The 8,208-nt window shown below is 44.9% G+C and overlaps 1 protein-coding gene across 4 annotated transcripts in view; it reads right to left on the bottom strand.

Moving 5' to 3' along the window:
- The window catches only part of TJP2 (tight junction protein 2), a 102,477-nt gene extending 98,138 nt beyond the window's left edge, over positions 1–4,339 (bottom strand). For 2 of the 4 annotated variants that reach the window (XM_084834338.1, XM_084834339.1), the window contains exon 1: positions 4,205–4,339. The gene's annotated coding sequence lies outside the window, so the exon portion shown is untranslated. Of the gene's footprint in view, positions 1–3,769; positions 4,071–4,204 lie in introns of those variants that run through there. The other 2 variants (XM_084834342.1, XM_084834340.1) reach the window with 1 other exon arrangement.
- Between the last annotated feature and the right edge of the window lie 3,869 nt (positions 4,340–8,208).

The following is an 8,208-nucleotide window of genomic DNA, read 5'->3' on the forward strand; positions in this document are numbered from 1 at the left end:
ACCCACTGCAGTTAATAAACCATGGTAGGCTGCGGTGATCCTGCCAACCAGGTCTATTGATACAGGGAAATAAGTTTCTACAAATATCCTCAAGCATCTACAATTTGGCCTCAGTTTTTTTCCTTGTGGTAATGGTGTTGCAGTCTGGACCAGGCCTCCTGGTATCCAGGCCCCTAGAGTGTACACACACATACACACGCAAGCCACTTAGGGCCTGAAGGCATATGCTCTACCACTGAGTTATGCCTCTTTTCTTCTCAGCATACTAGTATCCTAGCTAGTGGTTCTTGCTCAAAATTAGAAGCAACCATGGCTGCAGCAACAAGCTAAAGGTTCTATCAGCAACAAGCTAGGCATGTTGTTTACATTAAGAAATATGTATGGTGTGACTATTTTGATGTCGTACAAGTGATATCACTGTTCCATGTGTCACCTTGGAACCCAGTTTTGGTTTATTGCTGCACTGAGCTTTCAGAGGCCATCGCTTACTCCACCAGTTACATGAAAGGAACTGAGAAAAATGTGCAGATTATTTTGTCATATGTTCTTGGGTTAAATACGTAAGAAGAGACTTACTTGATCTGTCTGGTCCAACACCCTGTCTCCTTACAGTGGCCAGTGAGATACTCCTTAGAACCATATCAGCAGGACTCAAAGTCAACTACCCTCCCCAGCAATTGATATTCATTTATTAAATTTATTAGGGCACAAACCTATGCATATTTTTAAAAGTCCTACAACTCCCAGCATTCTGCATCCAACCCAATACCCTTTATGAGATGGAGCAACAAAATTGTACGAAGTATTCCAAATGTAGCCACACCATAGTTAAAGGATTGACGTGCACTGGAAGCTCAATCTAGTGAACTTCTCTCTCTTTTTATGAGAATTTTGCCTTTACCTAAATTCTATGCCAGAGTTTGTAGTAAGTACACATTTATTTAATCTAATCCCAATAGCATATCCTTGGATGCTACTTTTCACAGCCCTTGAAAAAGGATTGCCTAGGAGGTATGACAAGATGGGACTCTGCAAAGTGCAACATTTAGAAGTTAGAAGAATAAGCTCAGAGTAGATAAATTATGCTAGCTGAACAAAACCCATCCCCAAAGCAAAACAAAGGTGAGACTGCCATCTTGTACATGGGAAAACACTGAATAATTCGATTTTATGTAGTTCTTAGCAGTTGACTTGGCAGCTCCAAGTTGTTAGTGTGTGTTTTTTTTAAAGAACCATTGAGAAAAGGAAGTGTTCACTAGAATCTTCCATTAGGATTCTTTTGGCCCATTTACTTCTTCGCACTATCCTTAAAAAGCTGAAAGTTCAACAAAGTTCAGCGCATTTGGGGATTAAATGCAAAGGCTGTATGCAATTATCCAATATCTAGGGTAGGAATGTCGGAGTCGCTACATTTAGTCTGCCTCAACTAATCTTCAAGCTTCCTGCCAGAACAGATGAAAGATTCAGGGCAAGAAAAGAAGAAAAAGAGAAGTGTCCTTGAACACTGGCTTGTCCATTGTTTCTGTATACACTGTATCTGGCAGTCTCCAGTTACAGGTGTGCTATAATTCAAATTATAGAATTGGCTATCCCATTTTTGTTGTTGTTTTGTTGTTGCACCATCATTACCAAATAATACAGACACAAACCCTGCACTACTTTTCTCAGGGTATAATAAAACTGAACACACCCTTTAACTAGAATGTAAGACTTTATTCTGTTACAAACAGGGATGTCTGGGTTGTTGTTGTTTTAGTTCACGGTTCATCTTCTCTTCCCTACTCACCAAAGAGTTACCCCATTCCCAGAAACACACACAGATTATTACTTAAAGCAGCTTTCCCAAACCTGGAGCCCTCCAGATGAGTTGGACTACATCTCTCAGAATCCAGCCAAGCACATGTTGGCTGGATTCTGAAGCCATCCATTCAATTAAGTTCTGTTTATATTCACCCTTCATAACAAATCCCAGGGTAGGTTACAACAATATTGAAAACAACCAACAATAAAATACAAAAAATAAATGTCTACTAAGACCAATCTTCAGCAGAGAAAACAAACAATCAGGGATAAAGTGGATTTCCTGCATCAGCAGGGGGTTGGACTAGATGATCTTTGAAAGACTTTCCAACTCTGTGATCCTATGTCCGGCATCATGTCTAGGTTGGCCTTCAAATCAATAATCTTAGCTGCTGAGAACCACTCTGGTTCAAGACTACTGTGGTCTCCACTGGGCTCATTGACTCTTATCTATCCTCAAACTGAAGCTGTTCTGTAGTTAAAGTGCTAGGGTCCTCCAGATTTTTTGAACTACAACTCCCATCAGCCCCAGCCAGCATGGACAATGGTAAGTGATGATGGGAATTGTTGTCCAACACATCTGGGGGGCACCCGGTTGAGGGTAGCTGTACTACAAGCTGGAGGTTGCAATAATGAAATTGGCCACATTTAATCAGCAAATCGGTGCATATGTGAGGTTTTATTGTGGATGAAACCTCCCCACTGGTCAAATGCAACTAAATACAGTCACGTTACTTATACTACTAGTACTAATGTGACTATGTTGTGTAGGCTGCCCTAGGAAAGTTTTCGAAGAGACGCATATAAAACCTTAAAATAAACATAAATAAATTGCAGAGTGGTTAAATTAGCAACCTAATTAATGACAACTGAAAGGGAGACCACAACACCATCTGGAAAATCTGCAAGAGTTACATAACACACACGCCTACTGAATTCTTCTGAGCACAAAAAAGAGACCCTTAGCAACATCTATTGGAACAAAATCCTTTTCCTTCCGATTACAACTTTTCCTGTGCTACATTGCATGCTATAATTTTGCTCTTAAATGTTTTTGTTTTACAGGTGTAGAACCATTGCAAGAAGGAGATACAAGAAAACAATGATAACAACATACTAACTTTCAATTAAGACAACTTTGGAAAACACATTAAAGTTTTATTCTGATAACCCATAAGAAACACAGGAAAAGATCCCTCTCAATCGCATAGAGTTGATCTCTCTCAATTCCATAGGAAGCATGACTTCCAGTAGTCTGTCTCCTTATTGATGTGCCACTTAAAAAGCATAGCTGGAATTCAAAGTTCTCTGTGTGTGTGTTTTTGGCCAGCCTCTTCTTCATAATAGCATAAGTTCCTATGGTTTTCTCTTCCTCCAACCTAAACCTCATTAAAAAACAACAGCAACAAAACACACATTTTGATTCACCCAAAGACCCTCTCACCAGCGTACAGAGTATCATCAACTTTCCCGAAAGTGTGTAGGATAGAAATAGAAGCATATAGGCACTTAATCCTGTTAAAGAAACCTTCATCTGTAAACAAAACTACTTTCTCCCTACCTAGGTGAGAAGCATTATCAAGAGGAGGAAAGAGCACCTCCTTCTTGGAACACACAAGTCCAAACACAGACCACAATATAGAGCTAACACAAATCAAACACTGGGAGGGGAAGGGGGCAGGAAGAGCACAGATGGGTGTAAACTGCATAATCCGGATTCAGATTTAAACCCCCTCCAAGATTAGCCCAGGGCAGCCCCATTATGAAGTTAGGCGGCCAGATGTTTAGAACCAGAGTAGAATTCCCCCAGAAGCACGTCCGATTTGTTGCCCGCCCCGCCCCCTGCCCGAAGTCGGGACTCGAGGTTTAGGCAGACAGAATCTCCCCCAACAAACCAGTTCAGAAGTAGGAATTTGTCTAGACTCCGAAACACAGTCGACAATTCTCTCTAATCCGATTCTGAATTTACCAGTGATTACACGGTGGAGCAGCGGTGCTGTCAGTGCAGGCCCAACTCAGCGGTACGGCAGGGTCCCCAAACGCAGCAGGGTTGGATTACCACATTTTGAAGCGGAGTAAGGCACGTTCCCATCTAACTGGGCGGGCGGGCGAGCCTAAGCCCACTAGGGTCCAGAGTGTAAAATGACCCAGCTACAACACCGCGGAGGAGAACGAGTCCCTGCTCCCCCCTTGAAGGGGAAAATTACTAGAATACGATCTCCCCCAACAGACCCCTCTCATCTCTCTCTCACGCGCACACGCGCGCGCGCGCGCACACACACTACTATTTCATATATGTGTATAATATCAGGTAAGGCAAGCGCAGTTTACAACGCCGGTAAAGCAGGGCAATTAAAACAAAACAAAACGCGCCCACACTCGCAGCAGGTAAAAGAAAAGTTACCTGGAGTGGGAAATAATCCGGGTTGGAGCCTCGCCCGGCTGTTAAGAGGAGGGGATCGGAACGTGCAGCAGCACCCCCAGATATCGCTACAATCCGGGCTGCAACCGCGCCTCCTCCGCGTGTCCTACCGATTCTGCGCTCCGGGAGCGGCCTTGGGATATATCTGGGGGAAGGGCGTGTGGGTACTGCTGTGGACTTTCCCCCCTCTGCGTCAGGCTGCTTCCTGTTTCGACCGGGGGAAGGGAAACCAAAGTTGGAGGAGGTGTTTGATCCCCGGCGCTGCGGTCAGGTTGCAGCGGGCAGGTGAGCGCCTCTGCGCCCTCCTGGGGGGCCCGGCAGGAAGAAAAGGACGGAGCGCTTTGGAGCGCTCCATAGAAGGCGGAACCACCATCAGAGCCTAGAAGGCACCTGCGCCGAGAAAGGAACGCCTCCTCTTCTAGCAGGAGCCCAGGGACGCTCCCCGTCACGCAAATCACAACACAGAGAAGGGTGTGAGGGAGTCTGGGGAGGGGCCGTGTCGGTCTGGATGCCCCGACCTGATCCGGCAGAATAGGGACAATAGGGTGCGGGGGGTGTAACCATCTGTCCGAGGTTTGCTTGTTCGCCTTTCCACCCTCTACGCAGAGACTTTGATCACCCCCCCCCCCAACACACACACACACACACACACACACTTCGAATCGTTGTTGTGGGGAGAAATAGTAATAATGTCTTTTAAAAAATTCTTGCCCGCTTTTTATTATAAAAGAATCCCAACGCGGAGTGCAAGCAATAAAACACAGTAGAATAATACAGTATTGACAAAGAAAAAAAGACGACCAAACAGGGAAGTCAGATAAATAACAGTTTACACAATGCAGGAAAAGAAAAGAAAAAAGAGGAGCATGTAATTAGAAGCCCCGGGAAACAAATAGCTATTTAGCTTTAACTCAAACAGTGGCTGGCCGTTTACCCCCAAAGGAGTTTTTTTCGGCATTAGGTATGGCTAAGCAGCAAGCAGGCTGTTTTCCGCCCTTGCCTCGCTCTCTCTTTATCCACCCTCATGAGCGATTGGCAAGTGGAACAGGAAATACCGGTTCAAAGCCTAGGTACAATAGGTGCGAGGAGGGGAAGCGAGTCACAACAGCGAGGGCTTCGTCACCGCGCAGGATCCATTGTTTCGCTTCTGAACAAGTCACTGTTATCAGCTGCCTTTAACTCCCTTAGGAATGGATTTGGCCAGGGCCTGGGAAAGGAGTATTTTGTGGGTTGCTGTTGTTCTTTTACTAGGTGTAAACCAATAGTCACTTCCAAGATCAGTTCAAAATCTATTTATTAATTTCAATTATTTCTAGGCCACCTTTCAAGACATACAAAACAGCTCCCTCTGTTGCTGAATTTTAAAGAATTTTGGTTTTGTGAGGGCCCCCTTTCAAGATTGGGCTTGCAACACAACTGGTATAAAAGTGACAAGTGGTTGGAGTTGGACTGGGACTTGAGAGATCTGGGTTCTAGTCCTCACTTGGCCTCATAGGGTGACTTTCGGCCAGTCACTGACTCTCAGTCTAACAGTGTTGTTGCAGGGGAAAAATGGAGAGGAGGGCAACCATGTAAACTGCCTTGGGTTCCTTGCAAGAGAAAAAAAAAAGGTGGGATATAAATGTAATAAATAAAATCAGCCAATCAGTTTGACCAGCTGGTTCTTTACCTTCTCCCCCTGTTCCATGTTTTGGCTCCAACAGTCCCAATCCCATGCCCAGAGCATAAGGCAATGACATAACTCCCCATGCCCCGCTACTGGTGGCTGAGCATAGCTTTGCTACACCTGCCCATATATGGGCTGCTATGGGTGCCACCAGCTGCATGTACTAAAGTTCCTGTAAGGGGAAAGTCTGGGGAAGAGACATCAGGCCACCCCATAGCGGTCCCTGTTTTCCAGGACTGGCCCTTCCATGAGGCAAGGTGACTCCCTCGCGGCAGGTGGTAGAGCAGGAGAAGCGGTGAATTGCATGCTTCCCCCCAGCCAGGAGGACCTGTTGACACTATATGATGTACAGACAATCTCCACGGACACCCCTCCTACAATGCTTGGCTCTAAGTAGGAACCCCTCACAGCCAGGCCTTTGGGCTTGGCCACCTCTCTGAAATGCTGTACCATGCATTTTTCCAGCCAACACTGTTCTTCAGAGAGCTTGCCCACGTGCCCACCCTTCATTCTGAGAGCATCAGGTCAAGAAGCCAAGGGAGAATCATCTTTCCAGGCCCACACTTTGAAAGAGTCCTCTGCCTTTAAGAAAACTTTCTGTCAGATATGCAGCTTTGCAGCTCCGTGAGAGGAAAACTGTATCTGGTGAACTACTCCCTATGTAACTGTAAGAGGCAAAGAGGCCATCAAAGTGTCTGAGCCTAGAAACAGGACAAGAATCCTAAGACTCTCTGAGGGGAGCTGAATTTCAGACTGATTTGAACTAACTTGCCTCTACAGAGGGTGGGAAAAGATGGTTGGCCAAATTCGCTCCAGACAGGTCCATGCAGTGGAACTGGTGGGCAGTTCAAGTAGCACTAGGCTTTGCTTCTCCTCCTTCCACCCTGGCGATGGCAGCTTTACCTTAGTAAAGCTGCTGCACAACCGACAATGAGTAAGGTGAAGAGCAACCTAGGCCTAGCCCAGGTCTCACCTCACCTCCCTCCTTCAGATCCACAAAAGGGTTTGAATGGCAGCCTTAGGCCCATTGTTGACCTTTAATGCTCCTTTCCAACACTTTTATAAAGGGGTCTGTTTTTGAGAGGCTGCATGTAGCCCTGCTCAGGTATTAAAAATTACTGCATGGAAAAGGGGATCAGGACTGCACCCACTCCCAGCCCTGACCAGCCTGTTTACTCTGTTGCTTCCTCAGGAAGCTACAAGTGTACATGCAGACACAAATAGATTCTCTACATGTAATCCATATCCTCTTTTCAGGGTACAGATCACACATGTGGGAACCTGTGTGTGTTTGTGCTCATGTGGCTGCTAACCCAAACTTTCACTCCACATGTTCATTTGGGTAACAATGAAAGTTCCGACTTTGCCAGACTTCTTCCATAATGTTGGCCAAATCGGGTAATCTTTGTGCCTTGTGATCCCTCTCTGTTTTAATAAGACTGCAATTTCCTTGGGAGAGACTTCCTCTTATTGTGCTTGCCAATAATCTCTACTGAGACCGTAACGTAACTTATACACCAATCACCATTATAAAGTCTTCTGACTCGAAACATACTGCTTAAACTAAGGAACAAAGCAGATAGTTGATATAAGACATGGATAATGCAAATACACTCAAATTACCCTCTGTAGTTATTCAATTTCTACTTGAATGACTCAACTTTTGAGAGAGTATATGAATCCTCCTGATCTCCTTGCTGAAACCACAGTAATGGTTAACATCTCACAGAATACATTTTGTCTAGGAAATGGGGCTTTACCAGCTGGAATCGGTGATGATCAGTTATCATCAGGCATAAATATATGTATTTCAGGCCTGAGATATATAAAAGAGCTAGAAGTAGGGCCTGCAACAAAAGATTACCATGTGGAATGGTCTTGTTTAGGCTTTCAGCCAGCCAGCCATGTTGTCTTTCCAGTATACTCCATTCCCTGTAAGTTTTGTTGTTTTCCTTTCCACATGGTCAGCATTGCTACTGAGAATACTCCGTCCTAATTGGGCTGTTTGGCATCTCTTTTCCTGTTAAGGCCCCCACCCATTTTTGTGTACTTCTGCAAACCTTGAGGTTCCCCCAAGCCTGCTGCTACCCTCCTTTAGTGCATGGATAGTGCCAGTTTAGCTATGCAAGGGTCTAATACACCAAGAATGAGTTCACAATTAGAATATAGAATGTGAAGAGAGTATACACACTAACCAGCAACTCTACTGCAGCCATATACTTTAAGACTATCAGACTAGGATTTGGGACCACGAATGATGCAGGACAGTGTATTTCGTTCTTAAAATGAGATAATTGCTGCTCTTCTAAAGTGGCTAGCC

This window comes from Heloderma suspectum, chromosome 2, assembly GCF_057233095.1.
Source record: "Heloderma suspectum isolate Gila_16-S chromosome 2, 16-S_ref, whole genome shotgun sequence".
Taxonomy (NCBI): domain Eukaryota; kingdom Metazoa; phylum Chordata; class Lepidosauria; order Squamata; family Helodermatidae; genus Heloderma; species Heloderma suspectum.